This window comes from Leuciscus leuciscus, assembly GCF_965113295.1.
Source record: "Leuciscus leuciscus genome assembly, chromosome: 18".
NCBI classification, from domain to species: domain Eukaryota; kingdom Metazoa; phylum Chordata; class Actinopteri; order Cypriniformes; family Leuciscidae; genus Leuciscus; species Leuciscus leuciscus.
In genome coordinates this window covers 35504152-35520020 of record NC_138742.1, presented here as the reverse complement: position 1 = coordinate 35520020, position 15869 = coordinate 35504152, and the positions used below count along the sequence as shown (strand labels likewise).

Sequence of the window (15869 nt, the reverse complement as noted above, 5' to 3'; positions counted from 1 at the left end):
TTTAGTTTTCAAGGGATTTAGATTTGAATTTTTGTCGGTTGGTGAGTTTGAATTTTTTTAGAATGCCCAATGTTAAGTCAATGGGAGTTTTTCCGAGTTTTGATCGTCATTTGTAGGAAAACCGTAAGTCCGATCAGTCTGAAAAGATATAGCATATAGCTGCAGATCAGTTTGAGTGTCTGAGCCGAGTTTGAAGTATGTAGAGTTAAAGCTCTAGGGCGAGTTTGAGTCAACAGTTTTAGTAAGAAGAATAATAATAATAACTAGATGTGAAAGTTCGTCGAGACAAACTTTAAGTTGGCTTGAGAAAGTTTGGACCAGAAAGTTTTTTGCTAGGCGGTTGCTAGGATGTTATGGGTGGTTGCTATGGTGTTGCTAGGCTAGGGTATTTTGGGAGGTTGCTAGGGTATTCTGGGTGGTTGCTAGGTGGTTGCTAGGGTCTTTTGGGTGGTTGCTAGGGTGTTCTGGGTGGTTGCTAGGGTGTTCTGGGTGGTTGCTAGGGTGTTCTGGGTGGTTGCTAGGGTATTCTGGGTGGTTGCTAGGCGGTTGCTAGGATATTTTGGTTGGTTGCTAGGGTCTTTTGGGTGGTTGCTAGGCGGTTGCTAGGGTGTTCTGGGTGGTTGCTAGGGTGTTTTGGGTGGTTGCTAGGGTATTCTGGGTGGTTGCTATGCGGTTGCTAGGATATTTAGGGTGGTTGCTAGGGTCTTTTGGGTGGTTGCTGGGCGGTTGCTAGGGTATTTTGGGTGGTTGCTAGGGTATTCTGGGTGGTTGCTAGGCTATTTTGGGTGGTTGCTAGGGTGTTTTGGGTGGTTGCTAGGGTATTCTGGGTGGTTGCTAGGCGGTTGCTAGGATATTTTGGGTGGTTGCTATGGTGTTTTGGGTGGTTGCTAGGGTGTTCTGGGTGGTTGCTAGGCGGTTGCTAGGGTGTTATGGGTGGTTACTAGGATGTTTTTTGTGGTTGCTATGGTGTTGCTAGGGTATTTTGGGTGGTTGCTAGGGTGTTTTGGGTGGTTGCTAGGGTGTTCTGGGTGGTTGCTAGGGTGTTATGGGTGGTTACCAGGATGTTTTGTGTGGTTGCTATGGTGTTGCTAGGGTATTTTGGGTGGTTGCTAGGGTCTTTTGGGTGGTTGCTAGGCGGTTGCTAGGGTGTTTTGGGTGGTTACTAGGTGGTTGCTAGGGTGTTCTGGGTGGTTGCTAGGATATTTTGGGTGGTTGCTAGGGTGTTCTGGGTGGTTGCTAGGTGGTTGCTAGGTGGTTGCTAGGGTGTTCTGGGTGGTTGCTATGGTATTCAGAGCGGTTGATATGGTGTTACTAGGTTGGTTGGTAGTTGTCACAGATGGTTACTATGGAGTTTTTATAGAGTTCTTACTTAACTAATCGCTATTAGCATGTAGCTATTCACTGCTAGCATGTGTAGCATGTTGAAAGTGCTGTTTGCTAGCATGAGTCAAAAGAGCCAAACCTCATCTCTATACGATGTTCTGATACAGAGATATAGGTCTTGCAAAACGGTTGCTAGGGTACTCAAGTTTGGTTGCTATGGCGTTGCTTTGGAGCTGGTATATTTAAATTAAGAAGTTTAAAGTGGTTTGAATTTTAAAGTGGTTTGAAGTTTAAAGTAGTTTAAAGTAGTTTGAAGTTTATGATAGATAGATAGATAGATAGATAGATAGATAGATAGATAGATAGATAGATAGATAGATAGATAGATAGATAGGTAGATAGATAGATAGATAAGTTAGATTGATAGACAGACAGACACACACACACTAACTCGCTCACACACTCACTCAGACACACACGCACACTCAGAGTTTATGAGTTTAGAGTTTATAAGTATAAATTGATGAGTTTATAAGTGTACGAGTTTTTGAGTTTAGAGATTATAAGTTTAAATGAGTTTACAGTTTATAAGTTTGAGTTTAAGAGTTCAGAGTTTATACATTTATGAGTTTAAGAGTTCATAAGTCTATGAATTCATGAGTTTATAAGTTAATTAGTTTATAAGTGTATGAGTTTAGAGTTTATAAGTTTAAATGAAGTAAATTTAGTAGTTTGAAGTTTAATTTAGTTTGAAGTTTAATTTAGTTTAAATGTAGATAGATGAGTTTATTAGTTTAAACGAAGTAAATTTAGTAGTTTGACGTTTAAATTAGTTTAAAGTTTAAAGTTTAAATTAGTTTGAAGTTTAAATTAGTTTGAAGTTTAATTTAGTTTGAAGTTTAATTTAGTTTGAAGTAGATAGATAGATGAGTTTATTAGTTTAAATGAGTCTCAATGGCTCATATAGTATATAGAACGGCAGTTTGGTTTAGTCTTCAAGGGATTTAGATTTGAATTTTTGTCGGTTGGTCAGTTTGAAAAAGTCAATGGGAGTTTTTCCGAGTTTTGATCGTCATTTTTAGGAAAACCGTAAGTCCGATCAGTTAGAAAAGATATAGCATACCGAGTCAGAATAGTCTGAAGGTCTGAGCCGAGTTTGGAGTATGTAGAGTTAAAGCTCTAGGCTGTATTAAAGTTATATTTTTTTAGTCTCAGAAGAAGAATAATAATACTAGATGCGAAAGTTCGTCGAGACAAACTTTAAGTTGGCTTGAGAAAGTTTGGACCAGAACGTTTTTTGCTAGGCGGTTGCTAGGATTTTATGGGTGGTTGCTATGGTGTTCCTAGGGTATTTTGGGAGGTTGCTAGGGTGTTCTGGGTGGTTGCTAGGTGGTTGCTAGGGTGTCCTGGGTGGTTGCTAGGGTCTTTTGGGTGGTTGCTAGGTGGTTGCTAGGGTCTTTTGGGTGGTTGCTAGGCGGTTGCTAGGGTGTTCTGGGTGGTTGCTAGGGTTTTTTGGGTGGTTGCTAGGGTATTCTGGGTGGTTGCTAGGCGGTTGCTAGGATATTTTGGGTGGTTGCTAGGGTCTTTTGGGTGGTTGCTAGGGTCTTCTGGGTGGTTGCTAGGTGGTTGCTAGGGTGTCCTGGGTGGTTGCTAGGGTCTTTTGGGTGGTTGCTAGGCGGTTGCTAGGGTGTTTTGGGTGGTTGCTAGGGTCTTTTGGGTGGTTGCTAGGTGGTTGCTAGGGTCTTTTGGGTGGTTGCTAGGCGGTTGCTAGGGTGTTCTGGGTGGTTGCTAGGGTGTTTTGGGTGGTTGCTAGGGTATTCTGGGTGGTTGCTAGGATATTTTGGGTGGTTGCTAGGGTCTTTTGGGTGGTTGCTAGGCGGTTGCTAGGGTGTTCTGGGTGGTTGCTAGGGTCTTTTGAGTGGTTGCTAGGCTGTTGCTAGGGTGTTTTGGGTGGTTGCTAGGGTCTTTTGGGTGGTTGCTAGGCGGTTGCTAGGGTCTTTTGGGTGGTTGCTAGGGTGTTTTGGGTGGTTGCTAGGCGGTTGCTAGGGTCTTTTGGGTGGTTGCTAGGCAGTTGCTATGGTGTTCTGGGTGGTTGCTAGGGTGTTTTGGGTGGTTGCTAGGGTATTTTGGGTGGTTGCTAGGCTATTTTGGGTGGTTGCTAGGGTCTTTTGGGTGGTTGCCAGGCGGTTGCTAGGGTATTTTGGGTGGTTCTATGGTATTCTGGGTGGTTGCTAGGGTCTTTTGGGTGGTTGCTAGGCGGTTGCTAGGGTGTTCTGGGTGGTTGCTAGGGTGTTTTGGGTGGTTGCTAGGGTATTCTGGGTGGTTGCTAGGCGGTTGCTAGGGTGTTCTGGGTGGTTGCTAGGGTGTTTTGGGTGGTTGCTAGGCAGTTGCTATGGTGTTCTGGGTGGTTGCTAGGGTGTTTTGGGTGGTTGCTAGGGTATTCTGGGTGGTTGCTAGGCGGTTGCTAGGGTGTTCTGGGTGGTTGCTAGGGTGTTTTGGGTGGTTGCTAGGGTATTCTGGGTGGTTGCTAGGCGGTTGCTAGGGTCTTTTGGGTGGTTGCTAGGGTCTTTTGGGTGGTTGCTAGGGTGTTCTGGGTGGTTGCTAGGCGGTTGCTAGGGTCTTTTGGGTGGTTGCTAGGGTCTTTTGGGTGGTTGCTAGGGTGTTCTGGGTGGTTGCTAGGCGGTTGCTAGGGTATTTTGGGTGGTTGCTAGGGTGTTTTGGGTGGTTGCTAGGGTGTTCTGGGTGGTTGCTAGGCGGTTGCTAGGGTGTTATGGGTGGTTACTAGGATGTTTTGTGTGGTTGCTATGGTGTTGCTAGGGTATTTTGGGTGGTTGCTAGAGTCTTTTGGGTGGTTGCTAGGGTGTTTTGGGTGGTTGCTAGGGTGTTCTGGGTGGTTGCTATGGTATTCAGAGCGGTAGATAGATAGATACACACACACACACACACACACACACACACACTCAAACAGACTACCTCGCTCACACACTCACTCAGACACTCAGACACACACACACACACACACACACACACACACACACACACACACACACACACACACACACACTCAGAGTTTATGAGTTTAGAGTTTATAAGTGTATAAATTGATGAGTTTATAAGTGTACAAGTTTTTGAGTTTAGAGTTTATAAGTTTAAATGAGTTTAGAGTTCAGAGTTTATTAATTTATGAGTTTAAGAGTTCATAAGTCTATGAATTAATGAGTTTATTAGTTAATTAGTTATTAAATTTAAGTTAATTAGTTTATAAGTGTATGAGATTAGAGTTTATTAGTTTAAATGAGTTTCATTGGCTAATATATATAGAATGGCAGTTTGATTTAGTTTTCAAGGGATTTAGATTTGAATTTTTGTCGGTTGGTGAGTTTGAATTTTTTTAGAATGCCCAATGTTAAGTCAATGGGAGTTTTTCCGAGTTTTGATCGTCATTTGTAGGAAAACCGTAAGTCCGATCAGTCTGAAAATATATAGCATATAGCTGCAGATCAGTTTGAGTGTCTGAGCCAAGTTTGGAGTATGTAGAGTTAAAGCTCTAGGGTGAGTTTGAGTCAACAGTTTTAGTAAGAAGAATAATAATAACTAGATGCGAAAGTTCGTCGAGACAAACTTTAAGTTGGCTTGAGAAAGTTTGGACCAGAAAGTTTTTTGCTAGGCGGTTGCTAGGATGTTATGGGTGGTTGCTATGGTGTTGCTAGGGTATTTTGGGAGGTTGCTAGGGTGTTCTGGGTGGTTGCTAGGTGGTTGCTAGGGTGTCCTGGGTGGTTGCTAGGGTGTTTTGGGTGGTTGCTAGGGTGTTCTGGGTGGTTGCTAGGCGGTTGCTAGGGTGTTATGGGTGGTTACTAGGATGTTTTGTGTGGTTGCTATGGTGTTGCTAGGGTATTTTGGGCGGTTGCTAGGGTCTTTTGGGTGGTTGCTAGGCGGTTGCTAGGGTGTTTTGGGTGGTTGCTAGGGTGTTTTGGGTGGTTGCTAGGGTCTTTTGGGTGGTTGCTAGGCGGTTGCTAAGGTGTTTTGGGTGGTTGCTATGGTCTTTTGGGTGGTTGCTAGGCGGTTGCTAGGGTGTTTTGGGTGGTTGCTAGGGTCTTTTGGGTGGTTGCTAGGGTGTTCTGGGTGGTTGCTAGGCGGTTGCTAGGGTGTTTTGGGTGGTTGCTAGGGTGTTTTGGGTGGTTGCTAGGGTCTTTTGGGTGGTTGCTAGGCGGTTGCTAAGGTGTTTTGGGTGGTTGCTATGGTCTTTTGGGTGGTTGCTAGGCGGTTGCTAGGGTGTTTTGGGTGGTTGCTAGGGTCTTTTGGGTGGTTGCTAGGGTGTTCTGGGTGGTTGCTAGGTGGTTGCTATGGTATTCAGAGCGGTAGATAGATAGATACACACACACACACACACACACACACACACTCAGAGTTTAGAGTTTATAAGTGTATAAATTGATAAGTTTATAAGTGTACAAGTTTTTGAGTTTAGAGTTTATAAGTTTAAATGAGTTTAGAGTTCAGAGTTTATTAATTTATGAGTTTAAGAGTTCATAAGTCTATGAATTCATGAGTTTATTAGTTAATTAGTTATTACATTTAAGTTAATTAGTTTATAAGTGTATGAGATTAGAGTTTATAAGTTTAAATTAGTTTAGAGTTCAGAGTTTATTCATTTGTGAGTTTAAGAGTTCATAAATCTATGAATTCATGAGTTTATTAGTTAATTAGTTATTCAATTTAAGTTAATTAGTTATTCAATTTAAGTTAATTAGTTTATAAGTGTATGAGATTAGAGTTTTTTAGTTTAAATGAGTTTCATTGGCTAATATATATAGAATGGCAGTTTGGTTTAGTTTTCAAGGGATTTAGATTTGAATTTTTGTCGGTTGGTGAGTTTGAATTTTTTTAGAATGCCCAATGTTAAGTCAATGGGAGTTTTTCCGAGTTTTGATCGTCATTTGTAGGAAAACCGTAAGTCCGATCAGTCTGAAAAGATAAAGCAACTAACTTCAGATCAGTTTGAGTGTCTGAGCCGAGTTTGGAGTATGTAGAGTTAAAGCTCTAGGGCGAGTTTGAGTCAACAGTTTTTCACAGAAGAATAATAATATTAATAATAATAATAATAATAATAAGTTTAAATAGGATTTCAATATGTTGGCTCTCTCAAGCCAACTTAATAATAATAATAATAAGTTTAAATAGGATTTCAATATGTTGGCTTTCTCAAGCCAACTTAACTAGATGCGAAAGTTCGTCGAGACAAACTTTAAGTTGGCTTGAGAAAGTTTGGACCGGAAAGTTTTTTGCTAGGCGGTTGCTAGGATGTTATGGGTGGTTGCTATGATGTTGCTAGGGTATTTAGGGCGGTTGCTCGGGTGTTCTGGGTGGTTGCTATGGTATTCTGGGTGGTTGCTAGGGTATTCTGGGTGGTTGCTAGGCGGTTGCTAGGATATTTTGGGTGGTTGCTAGGGTCTTTTGGGTGGTTGCTAGGCGGTTGCTAGGGTGTTCTGGGTGGTTGCTAGGGTGTTTTGGGTGGTTGCTAGGGCATTCTGGGTGGTTGCTATGCGGTTGCTAGGATATTTAGGGTGGTTGCTAGGGTCTTTTGGGTGGTTGCTAGGCGGTTGCTAGGGTATTTTGGGTGGTTGCTAGGCGGTTGCTAGGGTGTTCTGGGTGGTTGCTAGGGGATTTTTGGCTGGTTGCTAGGGTCTTTTGGGTGGTTGCTAGGCGGTTGCTAGGGTGTTCTGGGTGGTTGCTAGGGTGTTTTGGGTGGTTGCTAGGGTATTCTGGGTGGTTGCTAGGATATTTTGGGTGGTTGCTAGGGTCTTTTGGGTGGTTGCTAGGGTCTTTTGGGTGGTTGCTAGGCGGTTGCTAGGGTGTTCTGGGTGGTTGCTAGGGTCTTTTGGGTGGTTGCTAGGCGGTTGCTAGGGTGTTTTGGGTGGTTGCTAGGGTCTTTTGGGTGGTTGCTAGGCGGTTGCTAGGGTCTTTTGGGTGGTTGCTAGGGTGTTTTGGGTGGTTGCTAGGGTATTCTGGGTGGTTGCTAGGCGGTTGCTAGGGTCTTTTGGGTGGTTGCTAGGCGGTTGCTATGGTGTTCTGGGTGGTTGCTAGGGTGTTTTGGGTGGTTGCTAGGGTATTCTGGGTGGTTGCTAGGCGGTTGCTAGGGTGTTTTGGGTGGTTGCTAGGGTGTTTTGGGTGGTTGCTAGGGTATTCTGGGTGGTTGCTAGGCGGTTGCTAGGGTCTTTTGGGTGGTTGCTAGGGTCTTTTGGGTGGTTGCTAGGGTGTTCTGGGTGGTTGCTAGGCGGTTGCTAGGGTGTTATGGGTGGTTACTAGGATGTTTTGTGTGGTTGCTATGGTGTTGCTAGGGTATTTTGGGTGGTTGCTAGGGTGTTTTGGGTGGTTGCTAGGGTGTTCTGGGTGGTTGCTAGGCGGTTGCTAGGGTGTTTTGGGTGGTTGCTAGGGTCTTTTGGGTGGTTGCTAGGGTCTTTTGGGTGGTTGCTAGGGTGTTCTGGGTGGTTGCTAGGTGGTTGCTAGGGTGTTCTGGGTGGTTGCTATGGTATTCAGAGCGGTAGATAGATAGATACACACACACACACACACACTCAGAGTTTAGAGTTTATAAGTGTATAAATTGATAAGTTTATAAGTGTACAAGTTTTTGAGTTTAGAGTTTATAAGTTTAAATGAGTTTAGAGTTCAGAGTTTATTAATTTATGAGTTTAAGAGTTCATAAGTCTATGAATTCATGAGTTTATTAGTTAATTAGTTATTAAATTTAAGTTAATTAGTTTATAAGTGTATGAGATTAGAGTTTATTAGTTTAAATGAGTTTCATTGGCTAATATATATAGAATGGCAGTTTGATTTAGTTTTCAAGGGATTTAGATTTGAATTTTTGTCGGTTGGTGAGTTTGAATTTTTTTAGAATGCCCAATGTTAAGTCAATGGGAGTTTTTCCGAGTTTTGATCGTCATTTGTAGGAAAACCGTAAGTCCGATCAGTCTGAAAAGATATAGCATAAAACTTCAGATCAGTTTGAGTGTCTGAGCCGAGTTTGGAGTATGTAGAGTTAAAGCTCTAGGGCGAGTTTGAGTCAACAGTTATTTACAGAAGAATAATAATAAGTTTAAATAGGATTTCAATATGTTGGCTTTCTCAAGCCAACTTAATAATAATAAGTTTAAATAGGATTTCAATATGTTGGCTTTCTCAAGCCAACTTAATAATAAGTTTAAATAGGATTTCAATATGTTGGCTTTCTCAAGCCAACTTAATAAGTTTAAATAGGATTTCAATATGTTGGCTTTCTCAAGCCAACTTAATAATAAGTATGAGTGACAATAACAATAGTGTTGCTTTGAAAAAGCACCACTAACTAGAATGTACATTTCCTGAAGAAAATGTGAAGTGGTGCTTGCAGTGGCAAAACTCGCCACTGGGCAGATGCTAACACAATTAACATGTTGTGATACCATGATATACCACGTTTTAGCATTATTTACCACGATTTACCATGTTTCTAAGATGATTTACTACGATTTACCACATTCCAGCACGATTTACTATGATTAACATGTTGTTAAAATGATGCTAGCATGATTAGCATGTTGTTAACATGATTAGCATGTTGGTAGCATGATGCTAGCATGATTAGCATTTTGCTAGCATGTTTTTAGTTAGATGCTAACATGATTAGCATGTTGCTAGCATTATGCTAGCTTGATTAGCATTATGTTAGCATGATGCTAGCTTGATTAGCATTTTGATAGCTTGATGTTAGCATGATTAGCATGTTTCTAGCATGTTTTTAGCTAGATGATAACATGATTAGCATGTTGCTAGCATTATGCTAGCTTGATTAGCATGTTGTTAGCATGATGCTAGCTTGATTAGCATGTTGCTAGTATTATGCTAGCTTGATTAACATGTTGTTAGCATGATGCTAGCTTGAATAGCATTGTGATAGCTTAATTAGCATATTGGTAGCATGATGCTAGCATGATTAGCATTATGTTAGCATAATGCTAGCTTGATTAGCATGTTGGTAGCTTGATGTTAGCATGATTATCATGTTGCTAGCATTTTTTAGCTAGATGCTAACATGATTATCATGTTGCTAGCATTATGCTAGCTTGATTAGCATGTTGGTAGCATGATGCTAGCTTGATTAGCATGTTGCTAGCATTATGCTAGCTTGATTAGCATGTTGGTAGCATGATGCTAGCTTGATTAGCATGTTGGTAGCATTATGCTAGCATTATTAGCATTTTGTTAGCTTGATTAGCATGATGCTAGCATGATGCTAGCTTGATTAGTATGTTGCTAGCATGATACTAGCAAGATGCTGTTGCCAGGTGGTGGTTGCTAGGGTTTTCTGGGTGGTTGCTATGGTGTTGCTAGGCAGTTGCTAAGGTGTTCTGGGTGGTTGCTAGGCAGTTGCTAGGGTATTCTTGGTGGTTGCTAGGTGGTTGCTATGGTATTCTGGGTGGATGCTAGGGCGTTGCTAGGCAGTTGCTAGGGTGTTCTGGGTGGTTGCTAGGCGTTCTGGGTGGTTACTAGGCAGTTGCTAGGTGTTCTGGGTGGTTGCTAGGCAGTTGCTAGGGTGTTCTGGGTGGTTGCTAGAGTTTTTGGGTGGTTAATAGAGCATTTCTAGACGTTGCTAGGGTGTTCAGGGTGGTTGCTAAGGTATTTTTGGTAGTTGCTATGGTGTTACTAGGTGGTTGGTAGTTGTCAAATATGGTTACTATGGAGTTTTTATAGAGTTCTTAAAATCTTTAATAACGAGTTCCTTCAGTACGGCACTCGGCCTGCGGCCTCGTGCCTATGGCCGAATAGGCACAAGCATGGAGCAATATCGCAAGGCTACGAGTGTGATATTGCTTTAAAAAATGTAAAAAAAATGTTTTTATATTATTTATTGGTTTAGGGTGGTTGCTAGGGAGCTCAGAGTGGTTGCTAGGGTGCTGTAACTGGTTGCTAGGGTGTGGCTATGAAGATTTTAGGCCATTACTTATTGGCTGCTTGATAATATAAATCCTCTGAGGGAGAGAGAGAGGGAGAGAAACGCAGGGGTGTCAGGCCCTTTGGAGTGGTGTGTGTGAAAACGGCAGTTGGGATTCAAATGTTTTTAGAACTCCCCATGTTAAGTCAATGGGACTTTTTTGGCCGCTTTTTCGTTCGCTGTGCGAACATCGTACACCCGATCGCTTAGAAAAGATATAGCACACCTCTCCTCAATGAGCCGCTCGATTTGACACCTCACTCAGGGGTCTGTGACAAACGGTGCGGGGCGCATTACGCGCCAAACTTTGTCCAGAATAATAATAATAATAACTAGAATGTACATTTCCTGAAGAAAATGTGAAGTGGTGCTTGCAGTGGCAAAACTCGCCACTGGGCAGATGCTAACACAATTAACATGTTGTGATACCATGATATACCACGTTTTAGCATTATTTACCACGATTTACCATGTTTCTAAGATGATTTACTACGATTTACCACATTCCAGCATGATTTACTATGATTAACATGTTGTTAAAATTATGCTAGCATGATTAGCATGTTGTTAACATGATTAGCATGTTGGTAGCATGATGCTAGCATGATTAGCATGTTGCTAGCATGCTTTTAACAAGATGTTAGCATGATTAGCATTTTGCTAGCATGTTTTTAGCTAGATGCTAACATGATTAGCATGTTGCTAGCATTATGCTAGCTTAATTAGCATATTGGTAGCATGATGCTAGCTTGATTAGCATGATGTTAGCATGATGCTAGCTTGATTAGCATATTGGTAGCTTGATGCTAGCATTATTAGCATGTTGCTAGCATGTTTTTAACTAGATGCTAACATGATTAGCATGTTTCTTGCATGATGCTAGCTTGATTAACATGTTGTTAGCATGATGCTAGCTTGAATAAGCATTATGCTAGCATGATGTTAGCATTACGCTAGCTTAATTAGCATGTTGGTAGCTTGATGTTAGCATGATTAGCATGTTGCTAGCATGTTTTTAAATAGACGCTAACATGATTAGCATTTTGTTAGCATAATGCTAGCTTGATTAGCATGTTGCTAGCATTATGATAGCTTGATTAGCATGTTGCTAGCATTATGCTAGCTTGATTAGCATGTTGGTAGCATAATGCTAGCATTATTAGCATGTTGCTAGCTTGATTAGCATGATGCTAGCATGATGCTAGCTTGATTAGTATGTTGCTAGCATGTTTTTAGCAAGATGCTGTTGCCAGGTGGTGGTTGCTAGGGTTTTCTGGGTGGTTGTTATGGTGTTGCTAGGCAGTTGCTAAGGTGTTCTTGGTGGTTGCTAGGCAGTTGCTAGGGTATTCTTGGTGGTTGCTAGAGCATTGCTAGGTGGTTGCTATGGTGTTGCTAGGCAGTTGCTATGGTATTCTGGGTGGATGCTAGGGCGTTGCTAGGCAGTTGCTAGGGTGTTCTGGGTGGTTGCTAGGCGTTCTGGGTGGTTACTAGGCAGTTGCTAGGTGTTCTGGGTGGTTGCTAGGCAGTTTCTAGGGTGTTCTGGGTGGTTGCTAGAGTTTTTTGGTGGTTACTAGAGCATTTCTAGACGTTGCTAGGGTGTTCAGGGTGGATGCTAAGGTATTTTTGGTAGTTGCTATGGTGTTACTAGGTGGTTGGTAGTTGTCAAATATGGTTACTATGGAGTTTTTATAGAGTTCTTAAAATCTTTAATAACGAGTTCCTTCAGTACGGCACTCGGCCTGCGGCCTCGTGCCTATGGCCGAATAGGCACAAGCATGGAGCAATATCGCAAGGCTACGAGTGTGATATTGCTGTAAAAAATGTTAAACAAATTTTTTTATATTGTTTATTGGTTTAGGGTGGTTGCTAGGGAGCTCAGAGTGGTTGCTAGGGTGCTGTAACTGGTTGCTAGGGTGTGGCTATGAAGATTTTAGGCCATTACTTATTGGCTGCTTGATAATATAAATCCTCTGAGGGAGAGAGAGAGGGAGAGAAACGCAGGGGTGTCAGGCCCTTTGGAGTGGTGTGTGTGAAAACGGCAGTTGGGATTCAAATGTTTTTAGAACTCCCCATGTAAAGTCAATGGGACTTTTTTGGCCGCTTTTTCGTCCGCTGTGCGAACATCGTACACCCGATCGCTTAGAAAAGTCATAGCACACCTCTCCTCAATGAGCCGGTCGATTTGACACCTCACTCAGGGGTCTGTGACAAACGATGCGGGGCGCATTACGCGCCAAACTTTTGTCCGGAATAATAAGAAAAAGAAGAAGAAGAAGAATAATAAGTTTAGTGACAATAACACTAGTGGTGCTTTGAAAAAGCACCACTAACTAGAATGTACATTTCCTGAAGAAAATGTGAAGTGGTGCTTGCAGTGGCAAAATTTGCCACTCGGATGTTAGGGTGTTGTACATGATTGCATACGAGCCAACAACCATGTCTGTACGATGTTGTGGAGCTGAAATATGGCTTCTATATGTTGCAATATGGTTGCTAGGTAGCTTTAAATGGTTGCTAAGGTGTGGTTACACAGTTACCATGGTGATATTTACAGACTGTTTCCCAACCGAAACAAACAAACACACCCCCATTTCTATACGATGTTCTGGTGCTGAGATATAGCTCATTCATGTGTTTGTACGGTTGCTAAGGTACTCCAAATCATTGCTAAGGTTTGTTTATACAGTTTATGGGGTAATATTTAAAGAGTATTTGCAGGTCTGGGTCAAAAAATGCCCAATTCTGTGTTTTTACAATGTTTTGTTGCTGAGATATGGCTTGTAAATGTTGTTCAATGGTTGCTAGGGGCCTGTAACTGGTTGCTAGGGCGTGGCTATGAAGTTGTTATGTCACTACTTTTTGGCTGCTGGATAGGACGAATCAAAAGAGCCCAACCCCAAGGCTCTATGACCTTCTGAGCCAAAGATATGATTTTGCAAATTTTGTGCCTATGTTAAGTCTATGGGACATTTTTCGGCAAATTTTTCGCCTGCCAGACGAACATCGTACACCCGATTGCTTATTAAAGTCATAGCACACCTCTCCTCAATAAACCGGTCGATTTGACACCTCATTCAGGGGTCTGTGACAAACGGTGTGGGGCGAGTTACACGCCGAAGTTTTGTCTAGGTGAATAGTAATCACAACACTAGAATGTACATTTCCTGAAGAAAATGTGAAGTGGTGCTTGCAGTGGCAAAACTCGCCACTGGGCAGATGCTAACACAATTAACATGTTGTGATACCATGATATACCACGTTTTAGCATTATTTACCACGATTTACCATGTTTCTAAGATGATTTACTACGATTTACCACATTCCAGCATGATTTACTATGATTAACATGTTGTTAAAATGATGATAGCATGATTAGCATGTTGTTAACATGATTTGCATGTTGGTAGCATGATGCTAGCATGATTAGCATGTTGCTAGCATGCTTTTAACAAGATGTTAGCATTATTAGCATTTTGCTAGCATGTTTTTAGCCAGATGCTAACATGATTAGCATTATGCTAGCTTGATTAACATATTGTTAGCATAATGCTAGCTTGAATAGCATTTTGCTAGCATGATGCTAGCTTAATTAGCATATTGGTAGCATGATTACCATGTTGCTAGCATGATGCTAGCTTGATTAGCATTATGTTAGCATGATGCTAGCTTGATTAGCATGTTGGTAGCTTGATACTAGCATGATTAGCATGTTTTTAGCTAGATGCTAACATGATTAGCATGTTGCTAGCATTATGCTAGCTTGATTAGCATTATGTTAGCATGATGCTAGCTTGATTAGCATGTTGGTAGCTTGATGCTAGCATGATTAGCATGTTGCTAGCATGTTTTTAGCTAGATGCTAACATGATTAGCATGTTGCTAGCATGTTGCTAGCTTGATTAGCATGTTGCTAGCATGATGCTAGCTTGATTAGCATTTTGCTAGCATTATGATAGCTTAATTAGTATGTTGCTAGCATGATGTTAGCTTGATTAGCATGTTGGTAGCATAATGCTAGCTTGATTAGCATGTTGCTAGCATGATGCTAACATGATTAGTATGTTGCTAGCATGTTTTTAGCAAGATGCTGTTGCCAGGTGGTGGTTGCTAGGGTTTTCTGGGTGGTTGCTATGGTGTTGCTAGGCAGTTGCTAAGGTGTTCTGGGTGGTTGCTAGGCAGTTGCTAGGGTATTCTTGGTGGTTGCTAGGGCATTTCTAGGTGGTTGCTATGGTGTTGCTAGGCAGTTGCTAGGGTGTTCTGGGTGGTTGCTAGGCGTTTTGGGTGGTTACTAGGCAGTTGCTAGGTGTTCTGGGTGGTTGCTAGGCAGTTGCTACGGTGTTCTGGTTGGTTGCTAGAGTTTTTTGGTGGTTACTAGAGCATTTCTAGATGTTGCTAGGGTGTTCAGGGTGGTTGCTAAGGTATTTTTGGTAGTTGCTATGGTGTTACTAAGTGGTTGGTAGTTGTCAAATATGGTTACTATGGAGTTTTTATAGAGTTCTTAAAATCTTTAATAACGAGTTTCTTCTAAGATGATTTACTACGATTTACCACATTCCAGCATGATTTACTATGATTAACATGTTGTTAAAATGATGGTAGCATGATTAGAATGTTGTTAACATGATTAGCATGTTGGTAGCATGATGCTAGCATGATTAGCATTTTGCTAGCATGTTTTTAGTTAGATGCTAACATGATTAGCATGTTGCTAGCATTATGCTAGCTTGATTAACATGTTGTTAGCATGATGCTAGCTTGAATATCATTGTGCTAGCTTAATTAGCATATTGGTAGCATGATGCTAGCATGATTAGCATTATGTTAGCATAATGCTAGCTTGATTAGCATGTTGGTAGCTTGATGTTAGCATGATTAGCATGTTGCTAGCATGTTTTTAGCTAGATGCTAACATGATTAGCATGTTGCTAGCATTATGTTAGCTTGATTAGCATGTTGCTAGCATGATGCTAGCTTGATTAGCATGTTGCTAGCTTGATTAGCATGTTGCTAGCATGATGCTAGCTTGATTAGCATGTTGGTAGCATTATGCTAGCATTATTAGCATTATGCTAGCTTGATTAGCATGATGCTAGCTTGATTAGCATGTTGCTAGCATGATACTAGCATGATTAGTATGTTGCTAGCATGTTTTTAGCAAAGATGCTGTTGCCAGGTGGTGGTTGCTAGGGTTTTCTGGGTGGTTGCTATGGTGTTGCTAGGCAGTTGCTAAGGTGTTCTGGGTGGTTGCTAGGCAGTTGCTAGGGTATTCTTGGTGGTTGCTAGGTGGTTGCTATGGTGTTGCTAGGCAGTTGCTATGGTATTCTGGGTGGATGCTAGGGCGTTGCTAGGCAGTTGCTAGGGTGTTCTGGGTGGTTGCTAGGCGTTCTGGGTGGTTACTAGGCAGTTGCTAGGTGTTCTGGGTGGTTGCTAGAGTTTTTTGGTGGTTACTAGAGCATTTCTAGACGTTGCTAGGGTGTTCAGGGTGGTTGCTAAGGTATTTTTGGTAGTTGCTATGGTGTTACTAGGTGGTTGGTAGTTGTCAAATATGGTTACTATGGAGTTTTTATAGAGT

General features: G+C 41.8%; 1 protein-coding gene across 2 annotated transcripts in view; it reads right to left on the bottom strand.

The window, feature by feature from the left end:
* LOC309480366 (piggyBac transposable element-derived protein 4-like) overlaps positions 1–15869 on the bottom strand; it is a 126472-nt gene that overhangs the window by 85320 nt on the left and 25283 nt on the right. The gene's annotated exons all lie outside the window — the stretch shown is intronic.